The following is a 12,276-nucleotide window of genomic DNA, read 5'->3' on the forward strand; positions in this document are numbered from 1 at the left end:
CTCAACAATGCCCAAAAAACAAGCTTATCTCTGTCCTGACCTTACAGGCAAACTTATTGTATATAGTATCAGATTCTCTGTATTTTAATTAAATTTAATCTAATTGATTTTTTGAGCTCTCCGAGACTATTAAAGTCTCTGATATTTTGTAAGACTCTGTAAATTCTCTAAGATTACTGGTTTTCCTTTGGTCCTCCCTAACTCCCTGCCAACTTCCTCATATCAACAGCCTGACTTTTGACTTCTCAGAGAAAATTGCAGCCACATTAAGGCGTAAACTCCGTAAGATCTTTGTCTGTGCCACTCACTGATGCATCACAAGCACATACGACAGTGCCTGACTCAAACTTGTTGCTCAAGTTACAGTTGCGGAGCAAATGTATGCCAGATACACAGTAGTCCCCCTTTATCCACGGTTTCACTTTCCAAGTTTCAGTTATCAGCGGTCACCTGTGGTCCGAAAACATTACATGGCAAATTCCAGAAAGAAAACATTCAGAAGATTTAAATTGTGTGCCATTCTGAGTACTATGATGAAATCTCATGCCATCCCACAGTGTCCGGCTTGGGACATGAATCATCTTTTCGTACAGTCTCTCCACATTATATGCATTACCTGCCTTAGTCACTTAGTAGCCATCTCAGTTTTCAGATCACTTGTCGCAGTACTGCAGTGCTTTTGCTCAAGTAGCCGGTATTTTACTTAATAATGCAACATTCACATAACTTTTATTACATTATGTTGTTGTAATTGTTCTATTTTACTGTTATTGTTGTTAACTTCTTACTGTGCCTAATTTATAAATTACATTTCATCATAGGTATGTAGGTGTAGGACAAAAATATAGTATATGTAGGGTTCAGTACTATCCTAGGTTTCAGGCATCCAGTAGGGGTCTTGGAACTTATTCTCTGCAGGTAAGGGGGGCTCCCGGACATATGTATACCCATCTGCACTCACCCTCTCTCCCTTCTTCTAATTCAAATGAGATCAGTGTCCCTCTTCCCAATCAAGACCAAGCTTCAATTCTTATGCTTGAATTCCTATCCCTTGCCAGCTTCAACCCATGGTTGGATTCCTAGTCCCTGCCAGTCTCTCAGGAGTCTTTCATTATCAGTTACTCTTTTTCTCTTATTTAGACTCCAAACCATATTCTTCTCAACAGTGCTCCACAGTGCTCAGCTTTTAACAGCGCTCAAGTCTGTCCCATTTAAAACATAACTCTCCTTAAACCAACATCTCCTCTCCGCTTCCCTCTCTCCCCCTCTTGTCGACTTCATAGAATTCTTAAAGAATTGTTTATATTTGCCTCCATAGGCCTTGGAGAGTCTCATCCATCTAAGTGGTACTAGCATCTTGTTCTGAAGATCACAGACGTACCCATTACAATTCGGCTTTCTTCGCCATGACTTCACTGAAATTGTTCTTGTGTCAGGAATGGCTCACTTGAGCACAAACACAATGATTTTTTTTTTTTTAATACCTCATCAAACATAATGCTGAACCTATTCTGAGCTGTTGACTGTTCCCTCCTTCTTCAAATACTATTCTCCCTACACTTTTCTGAGTTTCCTATCTACCTCTTGAGACTCTCCTTTTCTGACTTTATTGCAGGTTCATCCTCTTTTCCTCAGTCGGTAAACATGGTGGTCCACAATGCTGTAGCCTGTCCCACTTTAGTTTTACTCAAGCTTTACACTACAGTTTTAATGACTACCTACAAACAAGAGTTTTAGCACCACCTTAGGTCATCTCTCTAAAATTCAGACCTGAATATGCAAGCATCTTCCTCCTTCCTTGCATCCCCACCAGGTTATCTCCAAATACCCTCAAACTCTAAAATATTTGAGAGTTTTGTCTTAGCCAAGCCAGTTCTAAATCAAATAATATATATAGTAAAAGTTATAGAGCCTAACCCTTCTCAGAGTATATTGAAATTTGCCTATAAAATATTACCTATGCCTTCAAGCAAATTGCACACCATCAATTAGGGAAAAATGAACTGATATTAGCCAGATCGATAAATTAATGTTAACAAATTTACTGGTAACAAAATTCTACTGACATCAAGTTTGGAAAGTACCTCCATCAGGAGCATGGAAAACTCCATGGAAATCCATGCAACCCTCACTCGCCATGTTTTATCCATCTCCGAGTTCTACAGCTTGTTCTACTCTCATCAGCTCCTTGTTCCTCAAATCTACAGTGCACAACTCACTTCTTTCACTGACAAAATTCAAGGACCCTAAAGCACTCAAGTTCCTACCATACAAACAAACCTAGAAGCAAAGGGGTCCATGTATCCTGCATTCCTTTCTGCTAATTATGAATGGCATTTCTCCTACTCCTATCTACGGTAAACCCTCTGCTTGTTCACTGGGTACCCACAATTTTCACTCTCTCCTGTATCCTGTGTTTCTCCTCTTTGTTTTTAAATCATTCTCCTCAGCATTGAAACATGTTGCGATTTCTCCCACCTTAAAAATATTTTCATGGTCCCATTTCTCCCTCCAGGTAACACTTCAGTTTTGTTACGCTTTACAGCAAAACTCTGAAAAAAACTGTTTAGTCTGCCTTTATACTGCCTCCAGTTTCTTTATTCCCTCTTGAACCATCAGAATTTGACACATCAACAGAATTAGACACTGGTATTATAAAAAAGTCACCTCTAATGTAAAATTTAGGAAGCAGAGCAACATCCAGCAAAGAAAAATGAAAAGGTCATGCCTATGAAGTAGGAGAAAAACCAGGACTATGTTCTGTCCTAGAAACCAATGAAAGCAAGCATTGAAAAGGAAGAAAATGATGTCTTGAAAAGGCTGCTGAAAGGGAGAAATGACCTTTGGATAATAAATGACGTAGGAAGTCATGGGGACCTTGACTAGAGTGGATTCCATGGAGACTCTGGAATGACACCCTTAATGGAGGGGAGTCAAAAGAGAATGGGAGGTGAGGAGAGTGACAGAGTCCCCAAGACCACCCCCAGGCTCAACAATTTGCTGAGAGTACTCACAGAACTCAGCACAGTTGTACTCACATCTATGATTTATTGCAGTGAAACGATGCCAAAGATCAACAAGGGAAAAGGTGCAAGGGGCGAAACCCGGCACAAGCTTTCAAGGGTCCTCTCCCAGTGGAGTCACACAGAATGTGCTTAATTCCCCCAGCAACAAGCTGTGACAACATATATGAAATTGTGCCAACCGGAGAAACTCATTACTCCTTGGATCAACTAAAATCTTTCTAATGCAGTCTCTGATATGCATTAGAGACTTAGACCCAAGGTTTTTATTAGAGGCTGGTCATGTAGCAGTCTCTGTCTGGCATGGCCTAAAATCCCACACTCCCAGAATGAAAGCAGGTGTTCAGCATAAACCATATTGTTTATGCAAACAGTTGAGACACAGTCAGCCACTCTTATAATTAATGGTGGTAGTAACCCTCCCAAAACCACGCTCCCTTATAAACAGGCCTTTTAAAGTCAGGCCTGCTATTTTAACACTTTTCTTCACAGGGAGAGTCAGCAATTAGAGACTATTCTTTTCATGAATTTGTTGAAAAAGGATAAGAGCTATCAGATGGCAGCTACAGGGAATATACGACATCAACGATTTTTATTTTATCTTTAATAAGTGAGACTCCAGGATGTTTGAGTGCTAAAGGGAATGATCCAGTAAGGAGAGAAACTATAATGATGCAGAAGAGAGAGTGATACTTAAGTGGGAAAGAAGACTAGGATTCAGGACAAAATTGAAACATAAGCCTTATAATGGAACATGGAAGTTCACCCATCACATGAGTGATTATGATTGGTGATCAACATAATAAATATCTTGTCATAGTTATAAATTTTATTAACAATGAAGTTCAGTATGATGACAGCTTACTTAAATATACAAAATCAATAGATGTCCTATTTCAAGAATTGAATAAGGAAAACCCCCATTCTCAGGACCAATAGGAAAAATACATGTAGATTGAAATGGAGACAATATATGAAGGACTTTTATGAAATATACTATAAAATGTTACTGAAGGGCATAAAAACAGGTAATAATAAATGCAGAGATATATCAAATGTTCTTGGAAAGAAAGACTAAATATTGTAATATTGTATTTTCTTCTCAAATTAATTTGACCAAATTTATTCATTCAAATCAAAACCAATTTAAAAGGGAAGGAATTTAAGAGAGTAATTTAAAAACTTTTTATTAACTGATTATTCTCAAGTTATCTGAATCAAATTAATTTTGATTCACATCAAAACCTAATTGGATTTTATAGGAGTAAAAATTAAGTAGTACATTTTTTCTTAATAATGTTCATTTTTGCATTATACAAATAATATACAGGTGACCCCTGAACAACATGGGTGTTAGGGGCACCAACCCCCATCTGCACATAACTTTTGACTCTCCTAAAATTTAAGTTGTGCCTTAATATCCTCAGGGGTTGGTTCCAGGACTCCTTGCAGATACAAAAATCTGAAGATGCTCAAGTTCCCTATATAAAATGGCATAGATCAATGCACAGTAGGCCCTCTGCATTCTCAGACCCCCCAAACTCAGATCAAAAACAGTACAGGCATTTACTGGAAAAAAATCAGTGTATAAGTGGACCCATACAGTTCAAACCTAAGTTGTTCAAGGGTCAACTGTATATTAATTATAGGAATATTTAGAATACACATAAGGGCTTTTTTAAATAAAATAAAACCTTCTATGAATGCAAGACCCAGAGACAGCCACTCACTCTTAATATTTTGTTGCTTGCTCTTCACGGCTTTTTCTATATTTGCAGTTCTTGATCTGCATGGTGCTGATATGCAAAACTCTCAGTTACTATGTTGCAGTTATAACTCACATGACAAAATAGTTCATGTTTCAGTTTCTATGTTATATTAACTATGAGTAATTGCATAATGTACAAACTTAGCTTCTAGCTCTTCAGTCCACCCATCACTTCACAAATAAGAGCTGCACATCATGGTCCGTGACCAATGGTATTATCTTTTTCAAAGTCTATAACTGATTGGTCACCGCACATTTTGTTACTCCATTCACACACAGCAAAGCTTATAGCTATGTTGCCTCTTTGTTCCCCAGTGATAAACCCATATGACATTTTAGAAAAATGAATAACTGAAAGAAGAAATTGGCCAACAAAAGGAAAGCTCAGCAAAAAAGAGTGATGATTTTAGAAGTGAAACTCAAACAGAATGTAAATGGAGGTACAGAAGAAAGAGCTGACCTTCCCAATGTTGACATTGCTGCCATCGGAGAGGAACTTAGTGAAGGCAAACTTATAGACATACATGAGGAATGCGGTTGTGATGAAAGCATAAAGACGTTCCAGAGGAAGTGACGCCAGCAAAAATCTTTCCATTAAAGAAACTGGCAGAGATTTGTTGTGACTTTGACAGTGCAAAGGATACAATGTTAGAAGGTGACCTAAACTTAAAAGGAGTATGACAATTTCCCGAGGCATAGAAAAGATGCTTTCTGCATATCACAAATTATAGGACAAGAAGAAGTCAAGCACCATTCAAACGACTCTTGATAATTTTTTATTAAGAAATAAAACACTTTAATTCCCAATGCTTCTAATGTTTTACATTAGAGTACACTAAATAGATATCAATTTTTTTTTCTGTATACACTTATACCACATAGTAAGAAACAACTTGCAGTCAGTTTTACATGTCCACACTAGCACGAAAGCAAGGGCTGACTGTATTTCTCTCTCATTCATTCTCTCCCTCTTTCTCTCTTCTCTACCTTTTAACATCACTTGCAATTTAACAAAAAAGGAACCATAATATAAATGTTGTTTTAAGTCTTACCTTTTGCTTCAAATATGATATTTTATTTCCTTGTCAACAAACACAAATATACACCATTTTGCTTTTAGTGAATGCAATCTATTCCCTTGACTGGCTGTGTCCACACTCATACAATGATTTTGTTATTTAAAAAAAGATCTTAGTTATTGATTTTGCTTTATGGTTAAGAGCAACACTACAGTGCATTTCCTAGAAGTAGAATTGCTAAATAAAAGGGTAGGTGTGTGTATTTTTTAATTTGACAACATATTATTGAACCAAGTTTCTGAAAGTTACAAAAATTTACACTTCCTCCTGGAGTGAAAGAGAAACTGAGACTCAGAACCTACATCAAAAGTGGCTATTTTTTAAGCTTTCTATTCTTTGCTAATCCCAAAAGCAAAATATTTTTTTTTTGCATTTCTTATGAAATTGTTAAACTGAATTGAATTTGTATTGGAGCAAAATAAGAGACCATGGCAAATTTCTATTTTCTATTAGGAAGTATAAATTTTTAGGTCAGAAAGTTTAGAGAGGCTTTCTCTAGTTCTCCAAAGCCTTTAACTGTTGTTTTATGGTAATAAATGCTATCTCCATTTTCACGGACTAGAAAATAGAGGTTACACAGAAACAGAATATACAAGTTTTGGATTCTGTTTATTATTCTTTTCACTGGCTTGTTGGCCACAGATGTTTAGATGCTCATAACGGTCCATATGGACGCCTCTGTATGCTAAGAATGATTCCTAACATTGGAATTCCCAGAAAACAAAGCCGGGATTAAAACATATTGGTTGAGGGATGAGTTTTATACCAAGAATATAAACATAACTCTGAGAATGAACAGAGAAGAGGGGAAAAGTCAATATAAGTCAAAATTAAGCAATAAATCAAATTTATTTTAATATCAAAAGGTTAAATACAAACGACTTCAAAGTTAAGCGATAACTTCATAGTTTATTCTGTTGAGAAATCATGTTCTTGCTATTTATGAGGTTTGGTTAATTTTTAAATAGTTGACAAAGTTTTAATACTGAAAGTGTTCAAATTTCCAACTTTTCTTGAATCCTCAGAAGGTCTCTAACACGAGACCTTTCATTACCACTTGACAACTGTAGATAAGGACAGTAAAGTAGCTGCTTCCTTTATAAAGGGGCAGATTTCAGAGTCTTCAGCTCACCTTCTTTATTCTTCTCTACCTACCTTTTGCTCAAGAAAGTAAATCAATCTTGAATTTCCTTATACATTTATAATCTGCCTGACGTCACTCTCAGTATTTTGTGGGCAAATTTCAATGTCATCTGAGAAGGGTTATGCTCTTCTATGCTAACTGTAAATGATTTGCTTCAGAATTGACTTGGTTATGACAAAATTCCCAAAATATATGTCCTTCAAAACAACCATCACCAAGCAAAGATGGGCATTGTGCTAGCTCAGCCATTTCTGTGAAAAAAATTCTAGAAGAACTCTACTTTTGAGTCATACATTTTCATACATTAGAAAGAGATAAAGTCATTTTTCTGGTTTTCCACTAAGGGAACAGAAGCCATTATGGCAATGAACAGAGACACAAACAATCCCGGCTTAGAATGATATTTCCCAGCTCCCTAAAATAAAAACTAATCAGGGTCATTCACCCTTTTCTTGATGTTCTCATAGCACGTTGACTGTTCCTTGACAGAAGCTTGTTTTCTATTCTGTTTCTCACTATAGCTACCTGTTTACTAATTGTCAGAGGTCTGTATCTTCACCATCCTTATAGATGTGCCACACTACCTAACTCCTTACTCTGCCCACAGTAAGCGCGCAGTAATTGCCAATCCTGACTCACACAGTGCCTGACTGAATGTTCTTCATTCTCCTATTATGGACAAATACAAATCTTTCACCCATCAAAGTGATCCCTGTGTTCCATTAGCACGACTTACTTTCTGTCGTATCCATCTCTCTCTTCATCACTTCTTCCTTGGCCCAGGATCAGGGACAGGTAATCTCTCACTTGGACTCTTGCATATCATCCTTATTGTCCTCCCTGTCACTGTATCTAATACGAAATTCTGAGCATACCAGTTGCTTTTAAACTCTTCAGTCCCTTCCTCTCCCTATAAAATGAGACCTCTTGGGATAAGAGTGCCTTCAGGAATAACTTCGTTTCCCATTACACCTATCATTTTATTATAAATTGCAGTATTAGCAAGCAACGTCCAAACATGCCACCTCTTTCAGACCCGGTCTTTACACCGGCCATTCCTTGGTCCGGAATGTGCACCCCTGCCTATGGGCCTGAGCAACCCCCAGTCATCCCTCTCAGCTCCAAAGAGCCTTCTCGGACACCTTCCCTCACTTCTCCAAGGACACTCAGTAGAACTCATATACTCTGGCACATACCTCCGATAGAGTTGTAACAAAATTTGTTTGGAAGTGTTTCTCCCCCCTGAACTCTGACTTCCTCCAGGAATTCTTATTTGCATCCCTGGTAATTGTTACTAACAGGTTGAGAGAACTGTGCACAGAGAAGGCGATCAATTCACTTTTATTGAATGCAAGAAAGGACAAGAGTTGTGTAGTCATTCATTCAAAATTTCATTCATTCAGCCTTCATCCATTCATATATTCATCCATTGAGATCTGCCTAAAAAGGGGTAGGCCATTGTAATGGAAGCCTCTGGGAGGTTTAATAAAAATGAGGCCACTTCACTTGTTAGAGCCAGAGCATTGAAAGCCAAGCTAAATCACCTCCGACTCTTCTTTAAGGCCAACATATGCCAATTATTAGGACCAATATCTAAATATAATAAAGAGAATAATGTAAATAATAATAATGGCGTCTCACGTGTATATATCACTTAACAGTTTACAAAGCACACAGGTGCTTTATAAATAGTCTGCAAACTATTTATAACATTTAAAATCATTAGAAATATTTGGGAAGGGGGTTATCATCTCCAATTTATTGACAACAGACCTGAGGCTTGGAAAGATTAAGTGACTTGTCTAAGATTACTTTGTGTGATAATCTGCAAAAATAGCCCAGTTCCTCACACTTTTCTATAACCGTGTCTTTAGCCATCAAATTTTGCTATGCCTTACACATAACTTTCTTCGGCCAATGGGATATCAGCAAGCATAATACTACTAGCACAGGCTTGAAAAGCCCATACACAACTGGGCTTTCTGGCTCTTGCCCTCCACTCTCACCATGGGAAGCACCTGCCCAGGCTAGCCTGTTGGTCCCAGAGGAAGGAGGAAAAACACCTAAAGCACAGACCAGTCACCTCCATCATCCAAACCACGGTTATATGGAAGCTAAGTAAGAATTTAGACTCCTGAGTGAACCGAGTCAAGGCTTGAAGAACCACCCAGCTCAGCCCAGATTAAATTACAAGCCTCAGACTGAACTATAATAATTACATGCTTCCTGTTTTAAGCCATTGAATTTGGGGATGGTTTTCTATGAAGCATTAGTGTGACAATCCACCCAGTTAACAAAATAAAAACTAAGACTACAAAAGATAATAGCTAAATATTCCTAGCAGTCATGCTTTATAGATATTGGCAACCTAGTAGGACATCAGGGAACTCGGTATTAAAGATTGAACATATCTAGTTTAAAGAATCCAAGTTCCTCTCCATTTCCTGGGTTTATCTATTTGAGTGGTTCTGTGACTTATCAGTGAGAGAGGGCAGAGATACTTCTTTATGTCACGGATTACTCATTTTTCTAACTTCTAAAGTATTTCTCTTATGAGAAAAAATACGTTTATATTAATAGCATATTATCCCAGACTAGGCTAAATTGTGATCTGTAAACCAGTTGTGACTGGTGAACTGTTAGATGAGGGCACCCATGCATGGAAAACAAGGCTTGTACTAGATGAAAGTTGTACATATAACTTCCTGAGTCAGAAATGGGAGGACTGAAGAGATGAATGGAGAGATCAGTGGGGGATGCTCCTTTCAAGCCTTCTCTAGCAATTAAGCATATGATAACCAAGAAATAGAGAGAGAGGAAGATCATGAGACATGAGCTAGAATGTGGGATTTAGATGGGATTTGGCCAGTTGGATCAGGAGGAGGGATGGAAGCGGAGGAAGAGATAATGTTTTGAGGCCCAGATAACAAAGAATCTTTTATACGGGATTGCAGAATATGACTCTCGTGAAGGGAGAATAAAATGCAGCACAGCATATGCTCTTCAGTAGCCCTGGATTCTGGCAGCATTTGGAGTGCTGGGTGAAATCTCTTTGGTAGAAACACAGTACTCACTTAGGAGACTTAGCATCCATGGTTCTGATTAAACCGCTTGCCACATGCCTCATGGACACCAAATACTAACGAGTGGTCAAAGACAAAATCCAGAAGAAGATTCCTCTGGACTAAATGGACAAATGGAAATAATTGGGTGGCTTTGAAGTGGGTGATAAGGTTCTGCATTTACATAGGCGGGGACTAGGGACAACAAAGCAAATTTTAGTGTTAAAACCAATGCTTAACCTACAGGCTAGCAATGCCAAGAGACTCAGGTTCCAACTACTACAATTAAAATTAAAAAATAGTTATTGCGATGATGTGATACCACATCTAACTGAATGAATAAGATGAAAAAAAAGACAGACAATATAAATGTCTGCAAGGTTAAGAAACAAGAACCCTCACACAGTACAGGTGGGAGTACAAATGTGTACAACCGCTGTTGGGTGATGTCACTAAAGACGCACATACAAGGTCTGATTGTTAAGTTCACAAACTCATCCGAGAACTCATACCTCATACCTCATAGAACTCAGAACTCATACCTCATTGCTGCATATCACTATGGTCACCTTCAAAGTACTCCGCTCGGGAAGCTCTACACTGATGCCAGCACCTAGTCCACCCTTCAAAGCAATTTGGGAACTTCTTTTCTGAAATGGTCATCAGAGCTGTCATCCTATTACCCTTGATGTCCTGAATGTCATCAAAATGTCTTCCTTTCAACATTTCCTTTATTTTTGAGTAAGGAAAGAAATCAGTGGTGGCCAGATCAGGTGAGTAGGGAGAGTGTTCCAATACAGTTATTTGTTTACTGGCTAAAAGCTCACTCACAGACAGTGCCATGTGAGCTGGTGCATTGTCGTGATGCAAGAGCCATGAATTGTTGGTGAAAGCTCAGGTCATCTAATTTTTTCACACAGCCCTTTCAGCACTTCCAAATAGTAAACTTGGTTAATTATTTGTCCAGTTGGTACAATTTCATAATGAATAATCCCTCTGATATCAACAAAGGTTAGCAACATCGTTTTGACTCCTGATTTGGACTGATGGAACTTCTTTGCCCATGGAGAACTGGCTGACTTCCATTGGGCACTTTAATGCTGTATTTCAGGGTCGTATTGGTACACCAATATGTGTTTCATCACCAGTGATAACACGGCCCAAAACATCATCTTGCCTCTCCAAAACGTCTTGGCAAACTTACACTCTCCTTTACTTTCGTTCATCAGTGAGCTCCTTCGGAACCATTTTTGCACACACCTTTCTCAAGCCAAGATTTTCAGTTAAGATTTTCCTAACTTTCTCTGTCGATGTTTACTTAGTCTACTATGCTTCTCACAGTCAGCCGAAGATTTTGATGCATAATTCAACGAATTTTTGCAATGTTTCCATCATTTCTGCTTGTTACTGGCTGCCCTAACCTCTCTTCATCAGTGACACGTTCTCTCCCCTCAGAAAAACATTTAGTCCATTTGTACACTGCCATTTTCTTCATGGCATTATCCCCATTAACTTGGACTAACATGTCCCTGATTTCACTTCTACTCTTGCCAAGTTTAACAAGAAATTTAATGTTTGTTCATTGCTCTAATTCAAGCTCAGACATTTTCATGATGGCACACAAAAACATGCCACAGCAATACTGAATACCACTCAGCAAGACACCGCCGTACATCAAGACAAACGCAGCTGTGAGACATTGATATATCAAGGCTATGAAACCTTACCGAGCTGTTTGTACAGTACTGCCAATATAAGTGCATGGTGGCAAGTTCGCAAACCTAATTATCTGAACTTGTATGCAAATCCTCTGACCCAGCAATCCTACTTCTAGGTACAAATCCAACAGAAAGATATACATTCCTATGTTCACCAAAAGACATGTATAAGAAAGTTCATAGTACCATGAAGTAATAAAATTTTGTTTTTTGTTTTTACAACTAGTAGACCCTATCTTCATAGTTAAATAAGGTAATTATGATCTCTGAGTTCCAGCTTACACATTTTAAAAATGGGGAAAATGATATCTGTTCTGTCTATTCATAGTGTTGATTTGAATGTCAAGTGAGTTAACGGACATAAAGAAAGAAACTTTGCAAGCTGTGAAAATTTATACACATGGAAGGTATTCCTGTTGGAACAAAGCAAATAGGGGTTTTAATTTTAATTTTTAAATGATTTTGCACTGTTAAGGAATAAC

The sequence above is a fragment of the Rhinolophus ferrumequinum genome, chromosome 23, assembly GCF_004115265.2.
Source record: "Rhinolophus ferrumequinum isolate MPI-CBG mRhiFer1 chromosome 23, mRhiFer1_v1.p, whole genome shotgun sequence".
NCBI classification, from domain to species: domain Eukaryota; kingdom Metazoa; phylum Chordata; class Mammalia; order Chiroptera; family Rhinolophidae; genus Rhinolophus; species Rhinolophus ferrumequinum.